The sequence below is a fragment of the Coturnix japonica genome, chromosome 8, assembly GCF_001577835.2.
Source record: "Coturnix japonica isolate 7356 chromosome 8, Coturnix japonica 2.1, whole genome shotgun sequence".
In the NCBI taxonomy this organism is placed as follows: domain Eukaryota; kingdom Metazoa; phylum Chordata; class Aves; order Galliformes; family Phasianidae; genus Coturnix; species Coturnix japonica.
In genome coordinates, this window is record NC_029523.1 from 13,686,462 (window position 1) to 13,705,546 (window position 19,085).

General features: G+C 41.4%; 1 long non-coding RNA gene across 2 annotated transcripts in view; it reads left to right on the top strand.

Annotated features, from left to right (window-relative positions):
* LOC107317510 overlaps window positions 1-19,085 on the top strand; it is a 160,573-nt gene that overhangs the window by 127,804 nt on the left and 13,684 nt on the right. For both annotated transcript variants that reach the window (XR_004308133.1, XR_004308134.1), the window contains 4 exons: window positions 3,331-3,485; window positions 8,755-8,862; window positions 9,801-9,900; window positions 16,227-17,278. This is a non-coding gene — a long non-coding RNA (uncharacterized LOC107317510). The remainder of the gene's footprint in view (window positions 1-3,330; window positions 3,486-8,754; window positions 8,863-9,800; window positions 9,901-16,226; window positions 17,279-19,085) is intronic.

Consider the following 19,085-nt stretch of genomic DNA (forward strand, 5'->3'; position numbering starts at 1 on the left):
AGAATATCTTCCCACTGGCATGAGTCTTAGTAAATTGTGATGATAATTATGTCCAAATGGGGTGTCTTCCATCTCCCAGGGAACCCAGCCTTCTTCATAAGTATATAAATAGGAGATTGGAACCTCTTGTGGTAGGAAGCCATTTCAAAATGGACATGTGACAATTACTGAATCATGCACAGGAGTAATCAAATGCAGAAAATGTACAGGAAGAACTTTCTATCTCATGAAAAATCATGTGAGATTTGGCAGAAATCTGAGTAGAAATTAAATTATTTCTATGATTTAATAGACATCAATGCCATCCTCAAACCATGGTGGAAACAGAACTATACAAGGAGTCGGATTCTTCTTTGGACTTAGCCATGAAGATCCAGGTTACAGTCATAAAATGTACCGAGTGTTTTAGTTGCCTATGACCTGTGCTAAGATTTATTGCCAATATAGTGCAAAAACCTTCCGTACTCATGGTCAGTTCTCCCCAACACACACATAGTTGTCACTCATACTTCCTATGGTACATCTGGTGCAGTCATTGACGGGCACGCACTTCTCTGGGGCCGGCACTAAGTGGTGGTGAGTTCTATAGTATGTACAGACAAGGAGGATTGTTCTTTGACATGGGTCAGCACTTCTCTCTTGATATAGATTCACGGAAAAAAATTCAAGAAAAAAACAGAAAGGTGAAAATTTTAACAGCAGATTAAAATGACTAGGCTCTTACTCATTATAAATGTAAAATACTGGAGCCTAAAGCTGGGTTTTTTCCATGTGCCTGGGTGGAAAAGGGTGAGGTGCCCTGTGAGGATGATTTTATCTTTTGAGTCTGAAGATCTTCAGTGTGGTTTGGCAAGTTCATAAAAATATTTGTGATAAAGTTGAACTGCTGTCTGGAAGTGTAACATACAGAGATGTAAGAAAGCTTGAGAAGAAAACACAGAAGAGTCAGCACTACACATAAATGAGGTCAAAAATTGCAGACAATTAGCTACTAGATGACTCCTACTAAATAAATCATCAAAGACCTGACTGCTGCTTCCAGGTTTCCACAACAGTATTGGCTCATTGAAGAAGCCAAAAAATTGCTTAAGATGTTAATTTGGCCAAAGTTTTAGGAATCTGCTGTTCTTGTTTGAATTCACAGATCAACCAACAAGGCCAAGGCTGTAAAGTGGGGGGCCTTCATGTCTCTAAAGAAGATACTATATTTATTGCTCAGGATCAAAGGCCATATGATATGGGAAATGAGCTTCTTTGTGTTAAATGAGAGCAGTATGGGAAAGAAAAACAACCTGAACATGTTATGGACCCTTATATCTTATTTCACTCAGTAAAGCACTCTGCTTGTCCAATTTAATAGAAAAGCAAAATTTCCTTTCCTGTATGCCTCCACTGATCAGGTCTAGCACTGATCTCATTTAGAGCTTAATCCACAACCCAAAATAAAGGGAAAATATTCTCATTGCTTCCAGTTGGCGTCTGGTCAGTCTTGCATGGTGGTTTTATTTAAATGCATAAACAGTTCTGAGCTTCTCCCAGGAAAGAGATGTAAATGATAAGAGATGGGAGTGTATATGCTCAACTTTCCACCCTCCTGCTACTTGCAGCTGATAGGACCAGTACTTTGGCTTGGCAAAGGCTTCTTAATTTATCTGCCCTTTCTGCAGGATTAACTGGTTAAAAAAAAAGAAAAAGCGCACACTTTGACCCTCTTTATTGCTGCATCTGGGCAGCTCACCACAGTTGTACTCTTTTTTACTGCTGGAGATTTACTTGTGTCCCTGGCCTGTTGTGATAATCTTCTGAATGTCATCGTTGTGAAGGTTTTGTTCTTCCCAAAAACTCGTCAGAGGTTCTGTGAAGGCAAGTAGGGTTTCTTCTGATTAAAAGTAAGTTGTATGTGTCACTATAATGAATGGAAATATGCAGACTAATAACTGAATTTAACAGGAAATTGAAATGTTTGACTTTCCACAAGTCCAGTTTATGTTATTTGAACTCCTGGCATTGCTAGGTGAACCTCACCCCATGTTGAGGGACAGCCTAAGGCCTAGTTATTATTTACATGCAATTTAAACTGTCTTCAGAATAAGACTGAAATGGTGCGTAAGCCTCACACTGTCTTTCTGTGCAGGAATTTAAATAGAACCTGATTTGGAAAACACTAAGAAAAAATACTGATGTTTTGAGCATCAGAAAAAGCTAATTAGAAATGCTTTTCTTCTATGACAAATAAGCCAAGCATATTGACATTAATTATAAGAAATACTCAGGGTTTGGAATAATCTGTTGAAGAGCACAGATGTATACCCAATCCTATGCAAATGAGAGTGTGTTTGCAACTGTTCTTCAGGTAACGCATTTACTTATAAAAGTAAGGTATGTGTTTGGGCTTCTTTTTAATCATTAAAGTCTTTCTCTTGCTTTTCCTCAATACAGTGAGATAGCTGTATCTGTTCAGTACAGCCTTGCATGCGTTCCAGGAGCTCGGAGCAAATTCTTTCCTAACATGAGTTAGTACTACTCTGTCAGCTTTCCTGGCATTACATCACCGTAACTGGGAGCAGGATTTGTTCTCTTTTGGTAGTAAATTTCCTTTGGTTTCAAAAAAAGCTAATGGAATTCATAATTGGATTTATAATTTTTGGTCTGTGTCCCTGAGCTTATTGGTGACAGAAGTATTTAGATAAAATGCTGTGAATGGGATTTGTTATGTTGTCCTCTAGTTCTGGTAGAGACTTCGAATAATGTTGGTCAGAAAACTTTGCCTATTACTTCTTTTAGTCCAGCTAGCTGCAAAGAAAACTCTTACTTTTGATAGCATTCGTAGATTGAGTTCTTCTGTGTAAGGGCCATGACAGGGAGGCTCAGCTAGCTGAACTGCTCCATCCCAAATGCTCCCAGATCCCTGCTCCATTCCCTGCTCCTTTGCTCCTTCCGCCTCATGTACTGCTTTTATACAGGCACTAGACACTTCAATTTCCGGGTCAAATTATCTTACAGAATCTGACAAATATTATCTTAAGGATATCTCTTTAAGTTTGGTGAGAAAGCTTGCACAGGAGCTGCTCACTGGTCATTGTAGACTGTCACCTGGCATGGCTGGGTTTGGACTGGCAGGCTTTGGACCCCAAATCCTGGAGCCTGCTTCACAGTTTCTTAGCCAGCCTTTAAATGCCAGAGCTTAGCATATTTACTCATATAAACACCAGTCCACAAGGCCAAATGTTGGTAGTAAATACTTAATCTCTCTCATCACCAGTAGATGTTGCCAGCGCTGGTTCACGTTCCTTGAATGCTTTGCCCAGCAATCCTCTAAATGTTTCACAGGTATTTCCAGGGATACTGGAATGGCACAAGTTCCAGGAAGTTTGCAGTGAAGTGTCTGCTTTCACTGCTCAGATTCAAGCCCATTAAAGGATTTAAGGAAATCCATTCAGTGCTTTGCAATTAGAACAAATGTGAACCATTCCAATGAGTTGCAGGTATGGTTTCAGGCCTCTACAAATTGGGGGGATGGGGGGGGGTGGTTTGGGGGGTGGGAAAGTGGAAAGGCATTAGGGAAAGGGGAGGTGATGGAGGTGGGCATCTGCCCTAAAGGGGAAGCAGAAAAGCAAAATCATAAATGGAAACTGTCTTCTGCTCTAGCGCAAATGGTTTTATTGCTAAAATTTTCAAACACTGTTTCTGGAATAATCAGCAAATTTTGCAGCCATTCCACAGCTCTGCAAATTCATACAAGGAGAAACTGAGGCACCAGGGAAAAGAGAAGCCGGGTGGGAGAAGTGAGATGCAGGAGGAAGACAGGCAAGCTCATGGTGGTGGTCTGGCAGGTAGCAGGGTGTACAGCTGAGGGGCACTGCTAGCAGGTGGAAAGAGAAGCAAACTCCAGGGGAGGGACCTGCATGTTCCATGCAGCAGAAGCTCCCACAGACACCAGTTTCCCCAGTATGGGCCAGACAGTTGGCTTGACTCTGCTGATCTCCCCTCCATAGCACTCCCCTCCAGCCTGCAACAATACTTCTGTAGTGTCAACAACCTTCAGTAGCCTCCAAAAGACCTGTAGAAAAGGAGAGGTGTTTCGGATTTGTGGGGGATGCTGGTAGCTCTGCTTTCTTTGTGCACTGAGAGCATTGCTCCTGTAGCTCCCTTTAGAGACCATGTCATCCTCTGCACAGGTTGAGCAGCCCAGTGTCCAAGGGAAAACAGCCTTTTGCTCATCACTGTCATATAAATCAGGCCTAAATCTGAGTCCTTTGAAATGTGAGAAAATGAGAGATTCGATTATCCATATGGATCAATCTGGATTTATTCCAGATTGCTTCATTAATAGCAATCAAAGACATCACTTTAATGGATTTTTTATCCTCGAAATTATGATCATGAGGAATTTGTTCTGGCTATTGATTTTGAAAAGGCTTTTGATTCTCTTCAATAGCCTTAACTTAGTTCAGATTTAGGTAACAGTAGGATTTGGTCTTAAATATGTTAGATAGGTCAATCTCCTTTATTCAAATCCACAGTTATGTTAAACTAATGACCATAGTTTGAAGATGATTTATGTACTGGGGCTTAGGCAGGAGAGTCCTTTTTCTCTGATACTTCTGCTGTTACAGAGGAGCCTTTGTTTTGGGAGAATCAGTGTTTTTCAGGGGAAGGTCGGTGATATTTTCCATTCTGCCCTTAGTTGGAGAATATATGTGTATATATACATATATAGACACACGCATATATATATATTAATGAAGGTTTTAGATATTATGCTACAAGTCACTGGATGTTCATGTTTCTTCTTTGTTAATTGGGGTAAAACTCTTACAGCCATTAGGCGATTTAAATGTAGCTCTATTTGAACAATATCCTTTATTGGATCCCCCATTATCCTTTAAACATCTTGGTGTGCAAGGGGATAAAATTAGAAAGAATTTGTTTGCTTTAAATTGCCAGCCTCTGCTTGATAAAACTATTAGCTATTTAGCTAATTGGCCTGCTCTTCCATTATCATTAATTGGCAGAATTGATACAATTAAAATGGAGGCTTTATCTGAAGTGTTTGTGTTTTTTTCCAAGGTATACCCAATCCAGTTCCCAAACACGTTCAGAGAGCCTTACATTCTGCAATTAGTTTTGCTTTCAGGGTTAGAAGTAAATTTAAGATTAATTTTGAAACTCTGCAGCTTCTGGAGTCAGCTGGACTGGCTCCTGCTAATTCTATTGTTGTTTTTGGCTGCCCTGGTAGAACATGTTGCTTCATGACTTAGTTCCCAGCATTAAGCAGTGGCAGCAGCATGTGTATGGCAGTTCAGCCACAAACTGAGCAGTCAGGCCCTGAGAGAACCCCCCCAGCTTTGCAGAAGGTGAGGGCATGGCCTGCATCTGGGGCTGTGGCCTGCAAGGTGCTAACACCCATTATTCCCTGACCCACCAATGCACTTTAACATGAACATAGTTTTTAAGTGCATATACAGGCCCAGTGATGCCAATTAGCTTACACATACTAGTAAAGTTAAACAAAAGCTGTGTTTGGTTGGGGCCACGGTAGTAGTCACCTTGTCTGTTAGAGACTTATGTGAATTTATTGCAAAACAGTGTGTGTACTTCCGTTTGCACCTTGGTCATGCCCTAGCTGATGCTGCTGTCCAGATCAGCTGGGAGGCACTGGATTTAGAGGAGAGGCTCTACCTCTCCTGCTCTTCCCCTGGAGTATCAGGAACCTGCACCTTCTGTTCTTACCCCTGGCAGACACACCATCTACTTTAGATCACTAGTACAAATCATGCTTTCACCTCCTAATGCAATGATTCATGCTAGCTGATGGCTTCAAATAAATGAATAGGCCACAAGGAAATTCAAACAAAATAGTGCTTCTATCAAGGGGAAATCTTCTTGAGAAGCAGGGCCTCTATTGCTGGAATTAGTCACCTGGTTTGCTTTCTGCATCAGAGGCTAAGAAAACCAGAGGATGATTAATTGGGCAGGACCAAAAGGATGTTGATCCTCCCATACAGCCAGCCAGTGTGGGCAGTTGCTTATTCACACCATGGGAGCAGTGGCTACATCATTGATCACCACTACCACCTCTGCATCATCTCCATCACAATTTTAGGTAGTTGTGTGATAGCCACACGTTCTTCACCACCCAAACATCCTCTTACACTAGGACTTCTTTATCTAAAAAGCTGTGTAAAGCTCTGTCACCCACAAAATAAGCCATTGAAGCTGCTTAAAATAATTTGTATGTAAAATATAAAATTTTTCTACTCAAAATACTTTAAAATGTTTTATCTGTAAGATATATGCAAATATAATTGTGTAGAATTTTAGCTAAGATAAATCAGATCCATTCTCATAGGCATGACCCAGTATGCACATAACAGGAGCAGCCTTGATACAATACAGCCCTGCTTAATTCACTGAAGTAATTGTGGTCTTTAGAATATACCAGTCGTTTCATGACGTACATCATGTTTCTTAGGTTAATCCTGATTTACTCGTAGTACTTTGCTTTTTGGTATTACCTGAATTATTCTGCCCATCTCTTCACCATTCATTCTGTCTGTCACAAATATCATGCTACATAGATTTCACTCATATGCTTACTTGTTATTAAATTATGCATCCTTTTATGGAGATAGACACATCAAGTAATGCAATACTCCATGGCACACAGAAAGAGGCATTGTTTACTTTTACATAAAAGGCATGAATGCGGAATGCACTGTTTATATGATACTAATGAATTATTGCTATTTTTGACCTTAAAACTGAGTTAATCCAGCTAAGTTCAGTGACTGGTAGAATTTAAATGTAGTGGGTAATAGCCCAGGAGACAACCACATGATGGATTTCATCTTGGCCCATAATGACCACCTCAGCCATGCATTTTGGCACTGTGGCATTTGTGATACCTCACCATGGAGCCACCTTCTGCTGCCTCAGGGGCAATGTAGCAAGGCCTGAAGCTGAACTGTCGCTGAAGGTCTTCAGACACTCCTAGGGAAAAAGAGAGCATACGAGCCTCTGAAACTAACAACCTGGCGTGTCTCCTGAGCACTAAATTTGCTGTGATGTAAGTCACCTTGAGCTGAAGGGCCAGGGCTGTTGCGGCTCTGTCAGGAGGAATATGCCCCCACCAGTGCCTTTGGAAGCCTCACACTGCTATTGCCACTGAACCCTGTGGTTCAGATAAAAAGGAGTCTCTATCGTAAGAAACTAAAAGACAACCGTGCTAAGTGTACCAGTACTGTGCTGATTTTACTCCTGGAATAACTGCAGTAAATAATCAACACGACACTGGTATAAAATTCATGAAAGAGGTGGGAATCAAGCCCCATGGGAACAGACAGAGGAGCTGCAGTGTAGCAGCTAGTCCTCCATGTGCAAGATTTAAGGTGTGCTAGGACCAAACCCTCCTTGGAGCAAGCAGTGCTGCTTATTTGATTCCACCAACTGTGAATTTGGTTTATGGTCACCAGGGCAAGAAGAGTCCAGAAAAAGGGACATTCCTGCACTGAAACATTACTGTGGCATAGCAACGCCTTTCCTCGGTTTGAAAGTAGAGATATAACTCTGAATGTCATTAACTAAGACAATAATAAATTAATACAATAGCCAAGTAATAGCTCTGTAATGCTTTCATGTATGAATTGGAATGTGAATACTGAGATTTTCATTTCATGGTTGAAAAATACATGAGTTGACCCAAATATTAATTTCTGCATTTCAATCATTTACATATTATGGGTCAATAATCATTTCTTGCACAAATGACTTTTCAAATGAGAAGCAGTATATTGTAATGGTCTATCGTATTTACAAACATCTCATTGTTTTCCCAACTTAGCACTTAGTATTTAACATATACTGGACTGGATACTGTTTGCCAAATACAATACAAAAAGGACTCATGTAAAATGCAGAGACTATTTTCTCTTACTATTATCCATAATTTATAACGTTCACAAACCATGGAGTTGTGTCCCTGAGCCCCCACTTTGGACCAGGCATGATTTTTCTGCGATGGTTCAGGAGACCTGAGAAACCTCTCTGTTCTTCCTTGACCTTAAAAAGCTCACCCCTTTGAGGAGCGCTCCGAAGATTCAGCCCTGTCAGAAGGGTTAATCGTGGGGATTTTGAGGTTTAGTACATCCCAAGCTTTTTTTTCTTCTTTTTTTTTTTTTTTTTTTTTTTTTTTACAGCATGCAATGACATCCAACAAAATGCCTAGGGTGTCTTTTTTCAATTACTTTACAAAGCTGGAATAATATAAATAACCTTGCTTTTTCCTTACTGGTATTGAACTTAGTCCATCATTTCAGGCTGTTCATTGTTTCCTCATATTCCACCCCTTTATTAGCCAACATATCCCAGCAGAAACCTTGTGTTTTGGAGTAAATAGTGTTCAAGTCCTGAATTAATCAGGGACTGGTGCAGCATATATTCACTGCCCAGCAAGATGAATTTACACATCTGCCTTTTCCCCTAATTATAATTCCAGAGGTTGAATGTCAACAGCATATGGGTATATCCTCATAGAGGCATGCAAACACACACACACAGGCACACACTGTACATTAATCTCTCTTGGCTTATCCGTTGCTGTCTTTAATTTGTATACTTCAAAATTGAGTGGTGAGGTCATTTATTAGACTGTTTTTGTGAGTTTTATGTAGTGATAAGAAAGCAGTAACATGCAATTTGTTTTTATAGAACTCACTTCTGTAAGTATGACCTAATATTTCCTTTCTTTAACAGAACAGTGAGGAAGAAGAGCCTGAAAAGGTAACTAAGAGTTAACTGGCTACATTTCAGCTGTCACCATTGTCTTACATCTACAGAGAGAGTGGGGAGAGCCAAGGAGATGTAAGTACAGCAGGCCACTGGGAAAAAAAAAAACAGCAACAAAACGTTTATAAGTAGAAATTTCTCCTCAGAAGTCTCAGAGCAAATCTTTCCAGTTTGTCTTGATTTTTCTTCCCCTATTTTTTAAACACAATGTGTGGTGGAAATGATTGTTATTATCCAAAGGACCTTACTTGCTGGCTCGCTGCATCTCTGTTTATGAAATGCCATAACAAAAGTGAGCTCACGCTTGTGTGCTTCCAATGCGTGATGTTCCTGTGTGCCAGATGGGCACTTTCATGACTGTATGAGCGTGGATTATTTCATTTCCTACATCTGGGACTCCAAATGGCTGCACAGAATGCCACAGGAGAGAGGCACAGATCTTCAGCTGGGGAAGCCTACCTTCACAAGGGAACTGGCTACATCAGAGGGGATGAGGCAGAGAAGCCCCGAGTGATATCTGAAAGTTCACATAAACCAGGGCCATAAGGGAAACCTTTAGAACCTGGAACAAGACAAAAATAAACAATAACTAATGCTGGATGTCAGCTGCAGAGTTGGGGGGAGGGAAAATAAACCATAAGCAGTTTCTTGCCTGGCCACAGAAGATGTGTTTGGAATGCTGTTTTGTATTTCAGCTCAGAAACTCTGCTGTGACCTTCAGCTATCGCTGGGTATTACAAGTTCTACAGATAGCCAGAGAGAAATATCCCAAGGAGAGCTGGCATATACTATGCCATCTCACTTAATGTTGACTGCATATTGCTCACAACCCATTCCAGAACTGTGACTGGCCAGCCCTATGAAAGCACTGCAGAATCCTACAGGAATAGTCAGGAAGACTACTGTTTATCATAACGCTGTTGCAGGATTTGGGATAATTACTTGTTTGTTTGTAGGATAAAAGAATGCATTCTTTTTTTTTCTTTTCTTTCTTTTCTTTCTTTTTCTTTCAGTCCCAGAATAATGAGAGCAGATCTGCAGTACAGTGAGGATCTGGCCTGCTACACTTCTGTGGTGTGCGTTGCATTTCAGAGCCAGCACTTACCAGAGATGGTAAGAAGAGACAGAATAGGCTGTCCTATATGTTTGATTGAATTAACTGTAGCGGGGAAAAAATATATAGTTAACCCAGTCACTTCCTTAAGATGAAAGAGAACAAGCCCCAAAGAAAGAACAAATGGAAAAAATAATGAACAAAAGAAAATAAGAGCTTGTGACACAAAGTAAGAAAAATAAACAGCAGTTGACTTAACTGTTTTGCATAAGATATTTACAAACCACAGCATATTACTGTTTGCTTTATGCATTTTCACATCCTGCTCAGTTTAAAGCAGTAATTTTCTGCAAGGACAACAGAGGGAAAAAAAAATGCTTTACACTGCTTATATTAATTACTTTTTTTCATTACCCGTCATGTTTTCTACAGGCTTGTGTATTATTACTGTAAAATGTAATGAAACAGAAAAAGAAAAAAAGAATGGACTTCTGGGAAATTTTCCAATTCTTGAAATGCAACGTTAATTGAGAGCTATTTTTAGGTCATCACAGATAGAGCTGAACCCATTGCCATCAGTGCACACAAAGGGAATTGCCCAGGTGCAACACAGACTGGGTGAGGGTATCAGTTTCTACTGATGGAGAAGAAAGGAGAGAAACTGTCACCCCGGAGGGATGGGTCTTGCTGGGTTTGGGGCAGCTTCTGTTTCTCAACGTGAATTTCTCAAAGCACAAAATGAAAAGAAAGGGTATGGAGCCAGCCTGGGTCCAGGACCTGCCATAACCATGGATGCTCCAGAAAGAAACCCAGTGACAGGAGGGTAGAGCAAATGAAAGTGAGAAGCGCTCTCTGCTTTGGTGGCTGACTTCCAGCTCTGGCATGGAGGGCACTCTGTAAGTCAGCATAAAATAAAGTCCCCCAGAATGTATCAGAAACGTGATCCCTTTAATTTATAGATCTCCTAAAAGGCTGCCAAAAATCAATTATTTTAATTTGTATATAGCACAGCAATGGACTGATTCAAGTTCTTTTGAAGTATTTTTAAACAGCCATTGCACAAAGCCACCCTCCTTCCCATATGCAAAAAATGAATTGAAAACCACAATCTCTCGCAGTCACTTTGATCGCGAGAAAAGACACACAGGACTCTGCAAGCAAATCTGAGGCCCCCTGCTAAGTCCTTTAACTGGTACCTTTACTATTAGTCCCAAGAATCGTCTCTCCCTGTATTATCTGCCTCTTTTCCCAGAGAGTGCAGGGAAGGTGTGTGAGCCAATAACAGCTTGTGAAGACCAGAGGAAATACTTGTGGGTGGGTGGAGGTTCCCTTTGAAACTGGAGAAGTGGAAAATCTTTGGTGTGCACTTAGTAAGGCTGAAATGAAAGGGGAAAGAGCATCCCATGTGGAGGAAGCCACCGTTATCTCCACAAAGCTGGTTGTTCTCTGTGTTACACAGTGCTGCTATAAAAGCAAGAGCCTAACACACACTGTTTTTTCAGCAGCCATCCTCACGTGCCAGGTAGCATGTTTTGGAAAAAAATGAGATTACTCTGAACAATTGTCTACACATTTTTGCCCCCTTCATGTAGCAGTCTCAAGATGAAGCTATGACCAGATGGTCAATAACCAAGAATGTACCTGTATGGGAAACTGATAATCACAGCCTGAACCTCTGATTAATCAGCTGAGGCAAGTGTAGGGTCAGCTGTGGGAGCACAGGTGAGAGTAATTTAGCTGTGCTCCCGGAAGGGGTGGAGCTCAACTCTATCTCCTCTAGACCTCATTTAAGGACTGATCACCACTAAGGCAGCATCTCTTGGAGATTGCTCCCTGGTGGAGTCTGTCCCAGCTTAGGCATCAATATTGGTGAGTTTTCCTTTACAAATAACCTTTTGAATTATCTTTGTTACCATCTTCATATTATTCAGTCTTACAGTACCTATAGTTGTTCTGTTTGTTTTGATGCTACTGTACTTCTAGAAACGCAGCCTTTAGGTACAGGAGACACCTCTTTGCCCATATTGGCCCAGATCAGCAAGGGCATTTTGAGGTGTATCCTAAGCAAAGGCACTTAAGCATTCAAGTTCCTGGGATGATCTGGTCCTTTTCCCATGGAAAAAATAGTTTGCTTTTTGTTCTTGCGTTCCCCTGCCCTCTTTTTTTTTTTTTTTTTTTTTTTCCAAATTCACTACAAGTTTCTCTGCTTTTTTGTGATTCTCTCATCCAGATCACCAATTCCATCTCTTCTCCAATCTCAACTCAAGAATCTGAAGTATGCCCAAAGGCAGCATGAAGTAGCAGGCATCAGTTCACCCCAGGGTCTGGCAGCATGGCTCACCTTGACCTGTGCAATAGCATGGGCCTCAGCTATTGGTCATGAACTTGTCCTTGTTTCTTGCCTATCTTCAACTCTCTGTCCTGCCCAGCTGCGAGCTATGATTTATCAAAAAATACTATCTCAGTGCATTCCAGGTGTGTTTCTCCTGTAATATATTTGAATGGTATAGAAATTCTGTGGACTTGCCTAGAAAGGTTTAGATAGATCAAAGAACAAAAAAAAGCAAAGCAAAACACAAGCAGTAGAGTTTGTTTGCAGTCTGAACATCTCTAGTGCTAAAATAGAAGTGATAAATCTTAAATATAAGCCAATGTGATTTTCTCTTATCTGACACACAGAATTAAGACTTTAAGCTTACACGTGTAAAGCAAAATTGACAAACATTTCCTTTTAGAAATGCTGCATCAGAACTACTAATTTTAATAGCAAGAAACCATTTTAGAGCCAAGGCAAGGTGGCATTAGCACACTGCCACTCACCAACACAGAAGGCAGGTGAACTCTGATATTCTACTTGCAAATCAAGAAAGAATTTTCTATTGACTATGCTTGTCCTGCCTCCAGTGGAGGTGCCGGCATTTGGACTTCATTTTGCCAAGCCAAGGTGGCTCCAGCTAGTTGTAGCCTCACCTTTGCTCATTATCGGCTTGTCAGCACTATATACTTCATCAAGTCTGACAGCTAACCACATACTTTTGTATCTCTGAATGGCAGGCTCCTTTTTGCATTTAGACTTGAGTTATTCCCCTTTGCTAGAAAAATTGATCTGAATCTGTAGTTCTCTGATTGAAAGTCACGTTTTTTCCACAAAGAACTCAACATAGTTCTTCCATAAGGCTTTAGTTCTCTTCAGGACCCCAACTTGCTTTCCTTGTAGGCAGTGGTCCAGAAATGGTAGGGCTCCTTTACAGACTCAAGCAGGTGGATTTTCTCATAGTGAGATGATAGGAACAATTGCTGGAGGGCATGGAAGGAGCAATGGGACCCATGAGATTACAAAGCTACCTGGAGCAAGGGCAGTTTGACTCAAGCCAGCTAGGTCCTAGTACACTGCCCCTAGCACCATGGCTCCCACGTGAGTCAGCCCCTCAACACTCAAGATGCTGGAGAAAGGGCAGTAATTTAGTTTATTCCAAGTCAAACCCACAGTCTAAATAAGGAAGTCAGTATTCAAATGGCAATTCAGACTTGAGATAATGTCTTAAGATACATGCAGTCACTTATGTACGTGGGAGTATTGCCATAACTTTCACTTGAATGAGGATTTTGTCTCTAGGAGTTTTCATTTTTCCAGTTGATTAGCTGGCTCTTGTCCTCCATTGAAAAAGGGTAGCATGTACCTGAAGAATTACAGTAATAAACCAGCTGAGGAGGCTTTGCAGGATGGACCCATAGAGACTGCAGTCATTTGACTGGATCAGTAGGTGGGATTTCCTCAGAGAAAGGGTATTCAAATGTCACTTTGGAAATTTCACTTCAGTGTTTTCATTTTCTGTTTCAGCTGTGTTGGGAATACCTGCAGATTTAAACTCTGACTCACAGTCAGAGTGAGGGTCCATTAATTCTTATGAAAAAAAAAAAGTGCCATTCCAGGCCATAGCCCTAATGTAAATGAATTCGGCATGTTCCAGAGTAGACCATCACTACCATTATGAAATCAATGGATATAATTTAAACTTTGGTCTGACAAGGACTCAAACTTGCAGAGCACACACCAAATGTTTATTACTGTTGAGAGGGTCAGATAATGGCTGCGGCACAGAGCTTTCATAAAGTTTTGTTGTTTCTTAGGAAGCAACAGGCCACAGTTCTTAAACATGTTTCAGGAACTGATCTGCACTCAGAAATGCTCTAGTATCTGTGGAAATTTGTCTCCAGTTTATCTGACAGTCCCATCTTTCTGAGCTGTGTTTGGAACCATGAGCATTTCACGTGGGCCTACTATGTAAACTCTGCTCCTCTGCATAGATAGAGGGCAAAAAGGTAAAAGAAATATGTTATGGACTCCAGCTGACAGAAATATCCCATAAGAAATTATGTGCTAGCCAGGATGTGTAAGGTTGCCATTGGTATGCTGCAGATGTAGAACCCAACTAAGATGGGGAAGTAATGTCCACTTTGAAGTTGTTGCAGATGCAAAGCTCCCCACTGTTCCTCCCAGCCTCTCCGTGTGTCCTGCCAGAGGGTCTGTGCCACTACAGGAGAAACCCTACCAGGCAGTACAGCCTGCCTGGCCTCACAGGATTTGGCTGCTTCAACTGGTGCCCAACTCTTTCTATGCCCAGGAGCACTGGGATGCTGAACTGAGTGCCCATACTCACACACAAACCTCTAAAGGTTTCAAAAAGGCAGGGCAGACCCATAAAAGAAAAGAAAAGTAAAGAAAAGAAAAGGAAGAAAGAAATGATGATTATCCCATAATGTAACAAATCTAAAAAGAAATTGGCTTCATTTTCACCTATCGCAGACCAATGGAGGTAAAACAACTTTTAATTAGTGCAACAGGACAATAGGAATGAAATTGGCTTGGCCACAAGATTTTTGCAGGATGACACTGATGGTATTACTATCCAACTTCAAAGATTTGGAAAAATGTGGCTGCTAACACTGGAGAATAGAAACCTGTTTTTCATCAACTAGGCTGGCCTGACAAATTAAGTCTGTGGAGTCATTAGATTAAGATAAGAGCTTATCTCCTAGACTGACATTTATTCAGAGGTTTTTATGCTGCTCAGCTAGTAATTAGTGCAGTTGAATTTTTAACACTGCTTTGTCCAGACATTTGACAAATTTAAGATATTTACATCTTTTATTTAAAAAAATAATAATAAAAAAAGCTCAAATCCAAGAGTGCAGAATTATTAGCTTGGAAAGGTGGTAATTTCAAGAAAAGTTGAGATGGTGTTAAAAATTTTCAAGCAAGTCAGAAGTTCTTCTGCTTTTGACTCATTTCCATACATGCATCAAGAGGCCCCTTAAACTAAATGTGTAGGCACTAAGCAGTAGATATCTCCAGCAAATCTGCAATTTCTTTCATGCCCATCCATTTTGTAATTCTGCTGTAATTCTTTACAGGAGCAGGGATCCAGTGGAGGCTGCACTCCTGCTCATTAATGCTTGTCTGCCTCCTCCAGCACTCTGCTTGGGATTTCTTGGGGGGAGTTTCAAAAGGATTCTTCTCTCATATGGCTGATATCACGGGATAACGTTTATTTTTCCTGTCCCAATTTTCTTGTACTAACAGATGGATTGTTCCTGAGCAAACAAATGCATTACTTCTGGACACATGTTTTAACATTGCTTTGGACTAACAAATCTCTTTCATTTTATTTTTTTTTTCTTCTTGTTTCCCCAAACATTTCATTTGGAGTAACCAAAGATCAGAATTGGAGTAATAATTAGTGATGAAATGAGTGAGGATTTGTTTATGAACTTCGGTTTTTTTTCCTCTACAGTTATGTACTGTTATTACTGTTACTATATTTATTTTGTCCAAAGTGCAACTCTGCACTGTCGTTGTATCTGTTAGCAATACACGAGCAAGGAGAGCTCGCAGTATAAATGATGGTTCATCCAAGCACTTAATTCCTGGGATTGCTGGCTTACTCCAAAAAAAAAAAAAAAAAAGACTGGAATTTAGGGCAGTTGGCCACACCACCCCGCCTCTGAGTGCAACAGTGGCCTTGGAGCAGGACACAAGTGCTGACACCACCTGGGAGCAGAGGCTGCGTGCCAGCACTTCATGGCTGCTCCTGTGGCTTTGGATCTTTCTAGTGTTTACTTGATTCCCCACGGCAGGAGAGAAGTTAAGCACCTGGTAGGCACAAAGGATCTTCTATGGTACAATGGCTGGAGGATGCAGGTTTCTTAGGCATGCCCAGCCAGGAGCGAAGTCCTGCTGCTCTGCAGTTCCTGAGCAAGAAGGTTGGAAGGGTCCTTTAAAGATTTTCTAGTTGAGAATGATGTGGCAATGCTCATCAATCCAAACCACTTGCGTCAGTCCTCAGAGAAACTCCAAGCACTGCTTTTACCCTCTGAATTGCAGATGTTGCTGCTGCCTTTGCTGTCTTCCAGCTCAGAAATCCCTCCAAACTACTGAAGTACAACTTGCTTCCCTGCCAGAAGAGCACAGAAGTGGAGCCCTGACCTGACCTTCAGAAAGCTGTGAGTGGAAAACCCAAGTTCTAATTTCTCCTAGAAGATGCAGGGACTGAGCTTAGAGAGGAGATATTTGAGTTCAAGCAACCTGGGGTCTTTGACAGCATCATCGCTATTTCCCTGGGCTGGTTTCCCCTGCTGAGCTGTGCATCACTACACAGGCTGGATGATGTCAGTGCTGCCCAAGCAAGCTTCAGTTTGGCTGCTGGATAAAGGGGAGAGTTGTCGTCACCACAAAGACAGAAAACCAAAGAAAGCCTGTGTCTTCGAGCTAAAAAGCCAGCTAAAATGAAGGCATACGCCTCTCCTTTTGATGTATTATGGAGGCAATAACACACAGACATCTTGGTGTTGTCTGTCCATTGGCAGCACTGGCTCATGAAGCAGTTCCCCACCCCCAGATTTGTGTCAGACACTTCAGCATGCTGCTCATCTGTGGGATTTTGCCATTCTCCTGCATTTCCATGAGCAATGCCACTGTCTCACACCTGCACCTCAGGTCAGTTGTTTAAAGACAGCTGCTGTTTGATGGCACACACTAAATGAATTACTGTCCTCAGTTATGACCTATGATTCTGGAGAATGAGACCTTTGCTGGCCCCACTCAGGAAGCCAAGGGCTAGCAGAAGCAGAGGAAAAGTCCCACTGGGTCAAGGGAAGGGGCATGGCAGACTAATGGTCTCCATTACCACAAGGAGAACTTTGTTCAACTTCTTATGCCAGAAAGGACTACCCGGACTGGAAGGTAAATCTTCCTGAAGATAGAAGAAATAGAGGTTAGAGTACCATATTTATCTCCAGCTAGCAAATAGTGAGATACTGCAAAACAGAACTGGAGTTTCAGCAGAAGGAATGTGCCACTGAATGGTAACGATGACACAGCCACGCTTTGCTCTTAGGTGGAAGACTGCTCTTCAGCATCTGGCCCAGGTCAGACAGGTGAGAGGGAATTTTTCTCAAGTTTCTAGTGTTCCTAAGCAATTTCCAAGATGAGACAAAATGGCAGTTACTTTTGTTAATTGGCAAATAAGTTGTCAGTACCACCAGAAATTACTGCTTACTTAGACATTGCTCTAGTTTTGTTTTGATGTCTTTTGGCTTCTAAGCTTGGCACAAGAGGTAGCCATGTCCCAGAAAAATATGCTTGCCCTTTCCAACCAGATTCCTTAGGCTCAGGTTTGCCCCCAGTAAATGTTTCACAGTGCCATAAATTATGCAGTGAGTTCCACACAAACATCCTCTACTCTCTGAAATGAAGGTGAACACTCGGTAGCACAAATATGCGATGTAGCCATCCAGCTGTTTGTGTTTCCCCCAGGCATTCAATACTTCCCACAAATAACTACACTTTGCACTTCTATAACATACATCCTGAGACCCCACAGGGCACCAAAAGATGGAGTAAATGCCTCTATTTCTATGTTATAGGTGCTTAGCAGTTCTGAAATGCAAGCTCAAAGCAGGATGTGTTGAACATCCTAAGCATGGAGAAACCTTTCTGGAAAGCTGATGGGAAAGATTTGCTCAGCTACTGGTGGTCAGTCAGTGGGCAGTGCAACTGTTGGAGGAGGGTTCTCTCACCACAGGGAAGTCTCTCTCCAATAGCCTGAGCTTTCCCCCATTTTAATTTTCTGTGGCATGGTGCTTGATAAGCACTTTGCCATGATGTGCCATTGCTAGTGTGCCAAATCCTGAGCAAATCATATCCTCTGTTCTTCTGTTGCAGATTTGTGAGATAATCTATTATGGATTAATCTTTTCAGTCTTATGGTGCAATGTCAAAAATAAATTGGGGTTATGAAGCTGGAGGGGAGCCACTGGGGCAGGGGGAGGGAGGGCGTGTTCTCATTGTTGCTCCTTATTTGACTTTGAAAGCATTGTCACAATGAGATTTTTGGAGCTGATTGTTACCCCGTGGAATCCAAAACACAAGGTAAAAATGTCGCAGACTAAGTTTTTATCTCCACAGATATCAGCTCAGTGTTGAACTGTAGATGATTTTCATGCTATTTCATTCCCTCTCCTCACAACATGAAATATATCTGGGCTGATCCATTACATCTCTTTAGAATAATAGATGGCAGAAAAAATAAATAGAATAAAATAAAAGCCAACCCATTTCAAGGACTGAATGTCTGCTGGAGATGGAGGTATCCAACCCAGAAAAATAATACAGGCCAGGAATACAGCCAAATATGCTGTATGAAAATATTCATTTGCATCATTTTAAATATTCCCTAACATTTTGCAAACTCCCAAATGTCAGACAGTGGGTAATTTGCCTAGTGCCACAGTTCCTCGTTACACTCTGCAATGAATCACAGAAGGTCCCTGGTGTCTAAACCAGAGCAGGGGTCAGTGCACAGGGAGAGCCCACTGTCCCATGCAGCCCTCTGGTCTCCTCTGCAAGACAGAAGAGCCAAAATCCTCTCCAAATCAGGTATGAGTTGGGAAATGAGACATTTAGTTCCACCTGTGCAGCTATGAACCATCCGCCTAGACAGAAAGGTTTTATCCTTCCATCAGTTATTGAATGCAAAACTACAGTGACTTCATGATGGGCTTTGCCTTCAGAAGGATGGCGGAATATCACAGGGAATACAAGGAATGGAAAAACATAATTTTTGTTTTTCAGTTTCTTTTGCTTGGGTGCAAAGTAAATCAAACCAGGCTCCATGCTGAGTGATATATCATATAAACCTTCTATGCGATATGTATCCAACAATTTGTTTTTCACTACGGTAGC